The sequence below is a fragment of the Prionailurus bengalensis genome, chromosome B1 (assembly GCF_016509475.1).
Source record: "Prionailurus bengalensis isolate Pbe53 chromosome B1, Fcat_Pben_1.1_paternal_pri, whole genome shotgun sequence".
NCBI lineage: Eukaryota > Metazoa > Chordata > Mammalia > Carnivora > Felidae > Prionailurus > Prionailurus bengalensis.
In genome coordinates, this window is record NC_057344.1 from 196,483,950 (window position 1) to 196,496,598 (window position 12,649).

Below are 12,649 nucleotides of genomic sequence, written 5' to 3' on the forward strand. Positions count from 1 at the left end.
ACCCGGGTGATTGATAAAAATGTTAAGCAGACAGGCTTCGGTCTTCAATCCCATCTTGGTTACTCTTCTTTTAAAACTCTGGTCTACCTTTTTTCTTTGAAGTGTAGAGCCCAGAACAGAAAGCAACATTATACGTGTGGTCTAATCCATGCACCACAGAGCGTGGCTGTCCCCTCCCTCTCTTCAGTTCTGTGCTCCTACTGATACAGGCTACAAAGTATCTCCCTACTTGAGCCTGGCTCATATGGCTACCAAAGAAAGTACCTCAATCATTCTTTGCCCTGTTGATATTAAGTCACACCAGTCTATCTTATTGGTTTTCATTTGGACTCAAGTGTAGTCCATTTGATTCCTGTTCAATTCGGCCTCATTATGCACCAACTGTTGCTTGAGCATGTTGAGATCTATTGGGATCCTGGAACAATGGATCAGACACATTCCTTGACCTCTGTCTGACTCCCCAGCACCGTCTCATCCCTAGTTCTATCTCTGTATTTTAATTCCAGCAGTATAAACCACTTCTGGGTCTCCACAGTATCCTTTAGACTGTGAATACACTGTGGCCTCGGTGACACCCATGGGTGTAAATTAATACAAAGGTCCACAGGCCAGGCTCTGACCCACGCCCTAAAGCACTGGTCCACACTACAGAAGGCCCAGTAGCCAAGGGATCCGGGAAGTCTCTGGGTCAGGTGGGCAGGAGGCAGTGGGGGGTAGGGGGGCAGCCTGGTCTCCACACTTAGGAGGCTCTGTGAATAGCACACGGTACAGAAGACTGAGGGCACACTGGAAATCTGTCTGTCTCTCTCTAGCTAAGGCAGAAGCTGTTCATTGCTCCCTTACATCATTCTCTTCTCTTGAGAACAGACCCCCATTTTAGTAAAGCACATATGACCATGTGCAATCAAGACAGTATTTCTCACTCCTTTACTGGAAATGGTCGTGAGACAAAGTTCTGACCGATGAGATACAAGAGGTTGTGTTATAAGGGGCTTTCGGGAAGGTTTCCTAGAGGGAAGGGGTGAGTGATCTTTTGTCGTCACCTGCTCCTGCCTGCTGCCTGTCTGGAATCTGGACGCGACGACCTGGACCTTCCATTCACTGGCTCTTCCAACAGCCATCTTACCACGATGCAGTGCACTTGAAGTTAGAAGGGACTCTGGAGGCTTGTGGAGGAGACAGATTGAAGCCTGGCCTCAAAGCCGCAATCCCAGGAGGTAGACCAGTAGTCCTGTAGACCGCCTCTACCAGGCTTCTTTGATGCAGGGGCAAGCGGGTTTCATTAACATAAGCCCCCTTCCAGAAGCCGCTTTCTGCTTTGACTCTGCAAAAGACTCCTGCTCTTTGATATTGTTTTCCCAACTGCAAGATGAAACTGCCAACATGACATGGACGGAAAAGCACACTGGACACCCCACTCCTCCCCCCATTTACTCAGCACGTTCTTACTTTGAGCCTGTCAGAGGTCAAGTGCTGACAAGATGCTGGGAATACAAAGGCAAAAGATTCAAGGAATTCCGTCTGCAGGATTCGTTTCATGACTATTTTTCTTACTCTTTCTTTCTTCTTTTTTTCTTCTAACAAAAACTTAGTAAGCACCAATGAAGGTGCCCTTCCTGGGACAGGCCTTGGGAACGAGGCTAGCATATTGAGCAAGTAATAACACAAAGGCGACAAATTTTTTTTTCAGTGTAAGTATGTCGCATGCAGTCATTGTTTTATTTTTTTAAGGTTATTTATTTATTTTGAGAGAGAGAGAGAGCAGTGCAGGGGATGAGGTGGGGAGGGGCAGAGAGAAAGATGGAGAGAGAGAATCCCAAGGAGGTATGGGGCTCTGTGCTGTCAGCACAGAGCCTGCTTGGGATTCTCTCTCTTCCTCTTTCTCTGCCCCTCCCCATCTCTCTCTCTCTCTCTCTCTCTCTTTTTTTCTCTCTCTCTCTCTCAAAATAAATAAATAAAAAAGAATAATGGGACACCATCAGAGGGTTATTAGCAGGGGAGTGATAAGATCTAATTTATTTATTTTTAATTAGCTTTTTTAATTTTCAGAAGAACACTTAACATGGGATCTACTCCCTTAATACACTCTTCAGTGCACACTGCAATATTGCTGTCAACACACACAATGTTGTACAGCAGACTCCTCTTTCACAAGTCAAACTTTCTATCTGTTCCGGAGCAATTCCCAATTCCCCCTTTCCAGCCCCTGGCAGCCACCTCTCCACTCTTCTCTTGTGTGAGTTTGTTGCAGGCACCTGGGGGGAATCATGGAGTGCTTGTCCTTCTGTGGCTGGCTGGCGTTACTTCACTAATGATCTTGAGGTTCATGCATGTCATCACAAACGGTGGGATGTCCTCCTTTCAGTTCTGGAAGACCATCCTGCCTGCTAGGCGGAGGTGACACAGGGCCCAGAGGAGTGGCCGAAGCAGCAGGGAGAAGAGCGAGGAGGCTTTTCAGTACCTACCTGAACTGATGGAGGCTTCAACGGGAGATGGCAGCGAGGCCGGTGACAATGACCTGACCGTTCGCATTCTGGATGCAGAACAGACGGGACTAGTAAATGGATGAACGACAGGGCTGCAGGAGAAAGGTGAATCAAATATGACCGCAAGGACTTACTTCCGAGTAACTGACAAGGGAGGGTCTCATGTCCCAAGTTGGGAGCCCTTCTCCAGTGAGTGCGGTGGATAGAACAGTAAGGAAGTCTGGCTTGGCTGGGTGACTTCCACTAAATATTCGAATGGGGGGATTGCCCACTCACACTTGCGTTTATTATCTCCAATTGACAGGATGGAAAACTGCAGGGCACACACTCAAGTCTGTCCGGACACAGCTTATTTCACTCCACCACGTTATTTTAAACCGCTGCACCTGCAGAGGTGAGGCATGCACCGAATGAGATCACAGATTTTGAACTGTAATGGTTATGAATGTGGGGCACTGTCTGAAGATGGGCCAGGGTGAGGAACCCACACGTGTCAGGGAACGGATAAAACGTGCCCAGCTGTGCCTGGGAGCCGTGTCCCCTGCCTGCCGGGGTCTGCCACATTTCCCAAGACAGGCTGCTCCAAAGCCAGCCTTCACACCATCGCCTCTGAATCAGTCACACCACCATTGCTAAATAATTCACCTCCGTGTAGACAAAATGGGTCCACAGGCTCCCCAAACATCGTGGGGCTGGTGCATAATTTACAGAGCAATGCGCAGCCTCCCTGTGTGGGGAGAACAACGAGGCTTGGACACCTGCCAAAGTTGAGAAGGGCATCAGCTGGAATAGATAGAAAAAGCAGCTCATGGAAGAGTGTGTCAGAGAAGCAAAGGTGCCTACTGAATCCTGGATTCCCAAGGCAAAAGCAAGGCAGCAAAATATGGGGGTCAGGCTGCCTCCATGCAGGGGTTGGAGTCCGGGCGGGAGAGCCCGCAGTTAGCATGTGTTTTGGAATATTACCGATGCCACACTTTTCCTGACCGCTGAGAACCTGAGACCCAATCAATCAATGTTGTCCTTTGCAAATCAGCATTGCCTCTGGCGAGAAGCATATTTAGCAAATATCCAAGCATTTTGAGGTGGATGGGAGATAACAGCGTGTGTTTGGGGAAAGAGTAATAGGACGTGCAATTTTCTTTCCCTGGAATTCTCTCCTGTCCACCCCTTAGGCACTTGAAAAATTCCTCCTCCTTTTTCAAGAACCATCTCCATGGTCACCTCCTCCAGGAAGTCTGCTTTTCCTCAGGCAGACCCAGTCTCCATTCTCATAAAGAACCACATTTTGTAAATGTTGGTCTCCTACGCTGGACTGTCAGCTCCTCAGTGACACAGACTCTGTTTAAAACTGTAATCCTAGTGCACAGCTGGGTCCCAGCCACATAGGTGAAATGTTTGTAGAATGAATGAAAGAAATAAACAAGACAAATGCCGTGACTTACAAAATCTTTTCCCCGGACGTTGCATGGAGTATTGCTGCTTTGAAGATCAGCATTAGATCAGAAGAGGATGTCAAAGTGTGTATGAACACAGACGATTCACAGAGGTTACGCTGCATCTTCAAGAACCATTCTGCACCTTGCTCTCTGTGAATCGATACTTCCGTTTCTGACCACCTTTCAGCTTCAGCTCCTTGAGTTTGGCGTCTGGTTTGTGCTGTAATGACCTGACCCTGTTTTGTGTGGGTTGGTTCCTAAATCAGGCAGGCATATTTTCAATGTGAGTTTCTAGCCCTGTCACTTAGAAGCTGTGTGACCTTGGTTTTGTAAGTTTACCTCTCTGGGCTTTAGCTTCCTTATTTCTAAAACAGGCAGATTAGTGGTGTAGGAATATTAATAGTACCTACCTCATTACGCTGTGAATATTAAATGAGATAACGCAAGTAAAGATCTTAGCACAGAAGCTGGCACATAGTAAGCATTGAGTAAATGTTGGCTATTACTATTGTTTTCACTCTGTTCCAAGATATGTGATTTATACTGTCTCTAACAAGCCTTCTATCACGTCTATCTGCATTACCGTCTTCAGCTTGGCTCTGAGATTTGCTGCCTGAATACCTAAATCCCAGAATGTGTTTGCCAACCACAGGCTCCACCCTTCTGGGTGATGACCTCTCGCCTGTCTCTGGAAACTTCTAAAGATCAGGATTAAAGATTTGAATTACCTTGAATTATTTTTAGGTTTTCAATCTTTGCGATTTTGAATACAACTCCTCACAAAGACTGGACTATAGAAAGCCACAGCTTCTGTTTGGGTTATTTCTACTTGATCCCAAAGACACAATGACACTTAGAATTTAAATAGCATTTACTATATGCTTGGCATTTTCCAAAGTGTTTTACATTTTGTCCTCAAAACAACCTACACGGTACCAGTTATGGTCCCACTTTGTGAATGAGATATTGAATGAGATATTGAGGCACAGAAATGTATTCTTTGTGGGCAGGTTGGGCTCGTCATACTGTATTCGAGAGAGCTGCAAATTGGAGCTAGGTGACAAGTGCACATCGATGGGAAAAGAAAAACATGATCACCCCCAAAAGGTTTAATCTTTCCCAATTTTAGACATCAAAGAGGGGGCAGGTTCTGGTATACAAAACCAAGCAAAGCTTAGATGGGCAGGAAAAAAAGGGAATCTCCTTTTCTTCTGAGCTCACTTTTTAGCTAAGATTTTGATGTAGCTAAATGCACTTGAAAGAAGGTACGAGAAATTGGCCCTGGCCTCAAAGAAAGGTGTGGACGAGGGCAAAGCAGGTAGATTGCCTGAGGGGGACCCAAGGCTGCATCAGGGAGCAGGTATCTTCTTCTTTTTTTTTTTTTAAACATTTTATTTATTTTTGAGACAGGGAGAGACAGAGCATGAACAGGGGAGGGTCAGAGAGAGGGAGACACAGAATCTGAAACAGGCTCCGGGCTCTGAGCTGTCAGCACAGAGCCCAATGCGGGACTCGGACTCGAACTCACGGACCGCGAGATCATGACCTGAGCCGAAGTTGGATGCTTAACCAACTGAGCCACCCAGGCGCCCAGGGAGCAGGTATCTTCTAAAGCAAAGTGCCAAGTAGTACACTGTCTGGGGTTAATTCCGTTCTGTGTCCTGGAAGCCCTGCTACCCATTTGTGCCTGCCTCGGTTGTACCGCGGGGAATGAGGAGTGGATTTAGGTACACCTTGGGCACATATGAAAGTAATATGGACTGTGTCTGAAGACAGCCTTGTTGGCAGCAGCAGTCATGAGAGTCCAAGGGGGTGGGTGTGTCTCAGGGATGAGGAAGAACCCTCCCCCACCCAAGGGAGCTCCCCCATCCACTGCCATCTGACACACATGAGGATTCGATTGCATCCAAGGCTCCTGCATATTTCTTTACCTGCCCAAAGGTGAGAGAGGCCTACAGGACAATGAAAATGGAGGCCCCGCTCAGCTAAACCTGGAGGCTGCTCTAGGTCAGCCAGCTGGGGTCCCAAGGGAAGAAGGAAAATAAATTAAACTCCTTCATCTGGAAAATAAATACCAAATGGCAAGTGATTGTGTGCACTGCATGACTGAGAAAGGGAGGTTTAATTCTCTAATTATTGCCTCTAGTGTCCCCATGGAGATAAATAGCAAGTTGGTGGGGAGAGATAATCAGGGCATAAATACTGTGTCTCCTTGTCTTTTCTTACTTAATGATATAATAAAAATATTTCCCCTTAGGTATTCAGTTCCAGTGAAAAAAAAATTCTTGAGATAATATTTTCATCTTAAGCTCGGTTCAAAACAAATCCACGGAGATTAACTGAGCAACTACTATGATAAGGTGTTCAATGCTGGGGCTGCAGAGCTCAATATGGCGGGTTCTGCTGGGGAAGCAGTAAGTCTAACCTCCCTGCACACTCCCCACAGCACACATTCACATATTTCTAAGAAACTTTAGGTCTCAAATGGGTTTTCTAAAAAAGGCACCGTTGTTTATAACATTTGCCACGAAGAGTCTATGATTTCACCAATATTCACCTACGTCCTGTTTGAAAGATTGTATCTATTAAGCAAACTGGCAAACTATTAAGTAATAATTAATTTCCACATTTTATATTTAAAACTTCCAATAAGAGTTTCTTTCCAGAAATAAAGTCATCATGAGTCAATAGAATCCAAGCCAAAATTTATATATTCATTTAACGATCATATATAGAGTGAGTGCCTGCTTTGTGACAGGCATTGTTTGGGGTACGTGGAACAAGACAAAGAACAAAATGTTAAGAAAAAAAAAATTCCAGGTAGCATCAATTCTACTGGCAAAGGGAAGTCAAAACTAATTTACGAGAAAATAATAAGTGAATCCTGTTATGAAATGTGTATTATATGGTGCATTATAAAATGATATTATAAAATACGTTATATTGTGTATTATATTGTATTGTGTATTATATATTGTGTATTATAAAATGGTAAGAGGGGCACCTGGGTGGCGCAGTCGGTTAAGCGTCCGACTTCAGCCAGGTCACGATCTCGCGGTCCGTGAGTTCGAGCCCCGCGTCAGGCTCTGGGCTGATGGCTCGGAGCCTGGAGCCTGTTTCAGATTCTGTGTCTCCCTCTCTCTCTGCCCCTCCCCCGTTCATGCTCTGTCTCTCTCTGTCCCAAAAATAAATAAAAAACGTTGAAAAAAAAATTTTTTTTAATTATAATAAAATAAAATGGTAAGAGTTATCAGAAAAAGAAATGCCACGTAAGAGCCGTGTCCATGGAGATACATGGAGGGGGGTGGTGAACGTGAGGAGTGTTAGCTGTAATTTCGGCACAGGATTTGTGGAGAAAGTGGCAGTCAGAGGAGCTAAGAGTGAGCCACGTGGGTATCGGGGGAGTGAGCAGTCTAAGCAAAGGTGGGAACAGCAAAGTACGCCTGGAGTGTCAGGGGGACAACAGGCTCAGTGCAGCTGGACAGAATCGAAGGATAGTGCTGTAGATGACCAGAGACGTCGCTGAGAAAGAGGTGGCGGAGGGCTGTGTTGGACGCTGTGAAGACGCTGCTCTACTCCAAGGGAAACGCAGAGCCTTGGAAGACTTTTTAAACCAAGGAATGACAGGATAAGACATGCGTCCCACTTCCTAGCTTGTGTACTTTTCTTTAGCCTACCCGGAAAATAGCCAGCGGGCTTCCTGAAATATTGGAAATTCCTGAAGCAGCTTCTGGGATCACGTCTGAGCTACAAGAAAGGTACAGAAACCCAGGTGTGGTGCCACTATCGGTTTTATAAAGAAGAACACGGAAACCCTGAACGGGCAGGGGACTAGCCTATGGCCCACGTATGACTAAGGAGCTGACCCACGGCCGGACCCAGGACTCTGGAAGCCAGAAAAGTGCTCTCCCCTCCCCATCATGCAGTAACCAAACTGAATAGGCAAGAAGCAACCAGTCTTGGTGCATTTATTTAACTTTTTTCAGCTCACCTTTGCTGGCCAGGTGCCATGCTAAGCGCACAAGCGTTCTCCCTCTGAAGACGTGCAGACTCCATAATGGAGGAGTTGTTCTTCCCGACTCGTGGCGAGAACTGAGACCCAGAGGGTTTCCTGCACTTATGCGTGGCACAAACTACACTTAGTGGAGTCAGGATTCGAACCTAGGCTCCGAACCTGACTTCAGAGTACCTCTGTGCCACTGCAGAGGAAGATTTATAAAAGTACTGAACCCAGTTTCATATTTATTTGCATTTCTGCACCCGATTATTTAGCTTCTTTTCCACTTCGTGACTCTCACTGGGACTTTCTGTATATGTTGATTTAAACTCACAAGCTTGGGGATAAATTCTAATGAGGAAGTGAGGTCATTACATAAAACACTTAGGCTACAACCAAGCACCTTCTAACATATGGGAAAGATAGTTTCTCAAGAATAGGAATGAGTCTCACTGCCCAGATCAAGTCAACACTCACTCCCAGGAGCTCCTCTGCTCCCTTCCTCAAGGGGAAAGAGACCCCTCCCAGTTCCAGACATGCACAGTCCTGACAGCTGTCCTGTGTGCAGCCCAGACTATGGGCCAGGCATTTAATCTCCATAATCTCCAAACTTCTCAGCAACCTCTGAAGCAGGTGCAATCATAGAGACTCAAGTAAGTTCAGGAATTTTCCCAGAATCTCACAGCCGGTGAGGGGCAAACTCCACCCCACACTGCCTTGGAAATCCACCTGTCGCACTGAGCAGAAGACCTGAGTTCAAGCCCATTTTCAGGTGTGAATAAATGCCAGGAAGGCAGGAAGCTCATCTCTTTTGGTCACACTGGATCCCCAGCACCCACATCTTAGTACTGGGACGCTTGATGGCTATTTGCTGAATGAATGAATGAACGAATCTCCTCTGAGGCTCAGATTCCTAATGTGTAAAACTCTGATTTCACAAAGAGATGGAACTAGGAAGAGGAGAAAGGGCTTTGTGAGGCACAAAGGCCTAAATAATAGTTATTCTGAATCATGATGCTATGATTTGACCTTGTGTTGCTGTTATGTCTGTGACTTCTTTTCTCCTAATGGTCTGTGAGCAAGCTGTGGTATCTGATGGGACATTATGCCACCATGAGTTTGGATGAATAACTAACCAGGAAAAGGGTTTCATTTTGGAGGGGGGTGTGGGGGTGACAGAAAAGAATAAAAGGCTTAAATCAGAATATCTGTGCACCCCTTCAAAGAGCACCTATGTACTATAGGCTGTGGGACCTGGCCCTTTAAAAACAGAAACAACAAAAATTTGTCTCTCTCAGGAGTGACAGGGCTCTCTCAAGGTCGACTTCAGACTTGTGGGTCATTCTCCTTTAGCACCTGTATCAACTAGCAAAAATAACTACAAAAATCAATGGATGCTACATGCTGGATGGGGAGAGACTACAAAACAGAGGATTATCCTTCCTCAGGAAGACATGAGATAAAGGGGAATTGATTGAGGCTGTCAGGTCCCTCCTTTCATCGGGGCCTTGGGAGGGAGGGCTCAGAGACCGCAGAAGGGCGGGCTGCCTTTCTAACAGCACAGGGTCCCCTGGGAATGTTTTCTTTTTATGCCAAGCTGCTTCTAAAGCCCAAACTGGCTTCCTGTTCTTCTCCAGGGACCTGGCCTGTTTTCTCACCAAAGTCACCCTGTCAGCCTCCATATCCTCTCTGAGTTATCTCCCTGAAGCCTGCTCATGGAGGGAGACCCTGGCTCCTCAGCCCCAACCCACACACCCTTTATTCCTGCCACCAGAGATGTGCATGAGAACCCTTTCTGCCCACCCACCCCCCTGCCCCTGGGGAGAGGCAGGGGCTCACAGCAGGCATCCAAACCAGCCTGTGGTTCCACACTCCAGGTTGTGCCTGAGGAATGCCCGGTGCCCTGATGGCCTCTGGCTGTCTTCTCTCATCCCTGCCCTGTCCTCTAGAGCCTGATTCCTGTCATTCCTATCCACCCTCCACTCACTACACCCCCTCCCCTCTGGCCCCACTCTCTCTGGATCCCTAGCAGTTTCCCAAACCATTCATTTTAATGGGTACCTGGGAGTTTTCTCATCAGACATGGTAAAGCGTGCAGAGAAATGACTGTCATGAAGGAGGACGTTTCCTCATTCTCACACCATGCCCTGTGGAGCCACTGGAAGAATCACCATTCAGTCAGGAGGAAAGGTGGGGGGTGCCGGGGACAAGAGCCTTTACTCTACTGTGGTGTCTACAGGACAGACCAGGGAGGGAGTACAGAGTAAGCAAGTGTGGGATTGGCTGGTGTGAATCATTTAAGTGGGATCTGGGGCCTAGGGTCTGTCCCCACAGTCTGGCACATGCCCCAGAGATGACCAGGGCAGGGAAGGGCGGCCTGGAGTGTAGAGCTGAGAAGGGAGATGGTTGAGGACTGAGCAGTGGGTAGATTGGTTTACACATGAAAGATGGCACCCAGAGGCCAACTGCCTCTAGGAATCAGCTGGCCCCAGGTAGGGCAGTCCCACCAGGGTTAGCAAAGCCCCCAAGATGTCAAAGCATCAAAAAGACAGAATAAATGTATACAATTACATTTGTCGATTATTCCTCAATAAAGCTGGAAAAAATACAGAATAAGAAGACATGATGAACACACTCCACATTCCTTCAGACATCCCAAAGGGACTGGTCTCGGATGTGTGGGTGCCCCAAGACAGGAGGCTAATCATTTCACACCTCTTGACTCTCAGTTCCCAGCTCCCCTCAACCAGCAATCAATAGAAACTTCGCACGACTGAACCAGTTCTCCAAGCCGAGTACTCCCCTGGGCTCTGCGAGTGGGATGTGAGAGCTAGAAAGAGAAATCCTTGCCCCTAAAGAATGGTCCCCAAATTTCACTTTTCAGTCCATGTCTCCAGAGGCCCATGAGCTGGGTATCGTGCAGGTTTCCCAAGGTTTGCCTTAACCATGCACCACAAACGAGAGGGGCTTAAAATAAGAGAAATGTATTCTCACAGTTCTGGAAGCTAGAAGCCTGAAGTCAAGGCATCAGCAAGGCCGTGCTCCCTCTGAAGGCTCTGGAGAAGAGTCCTCCCTGCCTCTTGCAGCTTCAGGGGTCTCTAGTGATCCTTGATGCTCCTTGGCTTGTAGCTGCGTAATTTCAGCCTCTGCCTCTGTCTTCATGTGGCCATTTCTTTGCGACCGAGTCTCTGTCTTCACGTGGCGTTCTCCTCTCTGTGTGTCTGTGTTCACATCTCCCTCTTCCCATAAGGACACCAGTCATTGGAGTAGGGCCGATGCTACTCTAGCATGACTTGACTGTAACTCAGTTGCATCCACAGAGACCCTGTTTCCAAGTAAATTCGTAGGCACAGGTATTAGGGGTTAGCGGGGACACAATTCAACCCGCAACCTATCTAGCCAGAAGAGAAAGACACATCCAGAAATAGCCTGTGATATTTGGGGGGGGGGGGCGTGGATATATTTTGTAGAGATTCCAGCACCCTTAGCTTGATAAACTGTAAGACTCTTCATTCATTCCATCCATCTTCTTTCTTCCCTCCCATCACCCCCTCTCTCGTTTTAGGGTGCTTTCCACCATGACTAGACCGCAGCTCCCATGTCCTCAGAGAATGCCAACCAAGGTCTCTATGGACCAAAGCAAAGCACAGCTGATCACGTCTCATTTCTTAACCGCGCCGCCCTGGAAACAAAGCACCAGTGAATTCCATCTCAAGAAAGCATCTGTCTTCGTCTGTTCAGACTGGACTACTGCAAAATACCGGACGGGGAGATTACATACAGCAGACATTTATTTTTCACGGTTCTTGAGGCTGGAAGTCCGGGATCATGGTGTCAGCAGATTCAGTGTCTAGAGAAAGACCTCTGGCAGGTTGCAGACTTTGTCTTGTGTCCTCACATGGTGGAAGGGGCTAGGAGGCTCTGAGGGGGTTATGTTAAAAGGGCACCAATCCCATTCACAAGGCCCCACCCTCATGACCTGATGACCTCCCAAAGATGCCAACTTCTCAACACCATCGTACTGGGCATTAGGATTTCAACATACGAGTTTGTGGCAGCAAAACACATTCAGACCATAGCTGTATCCCAAATAACTACGGGCTAGGGGAACAAAGGTCCATTTGCAAAGTAACTGGAAATGTCAACTGTCACGCCATGCTGTAGTGACTGCAGCAGAGATAATGCTGCATGTTTGTGTATCAGTTTCCTGTGCTACCTGCGCGCAAAGGCAGACTACACGCTCCTGCCTCCGTCACAATTAGATCAGCCCCTCCCATGGAGTTTAAAGAAACGTCGGTGAGCTTGGTGTGTGTGTCGTTTACGCCCAGCCCCTAAGCGATCTTCTGTGTGTCCTTTCCCCTCTGATCAGTACGGAGGATCCAGGGGAGGACACAGAGGCCCTGGGAAGTGGACACAGGGGCCCTAAGGAAGAAGCTGGGCCCTCAGTTAAGTGCTGGGGCACAGGGACCCGGCACTCAACGATGGAGACCCGCACCGGGTTGCAGCAGCTGTGAGAAAAGAACCATCGAGGGCTAAACCACTGAGGTTGGGGGCTTGCTTTGTTCACAGATTAGCACACCCTAAGCAAAATGTGGGGCTCCCAGAAGAGTCAGCAGTGCAGGCTGAAGTCAAAGCACGAAGTTAAAGGGAAGGTACAAGGCCATCATGGCAGAGTTCAGATTTATGTGACCACAGAGGAGACAACAAAGGTCCTGGGCTCACGGGGTCGC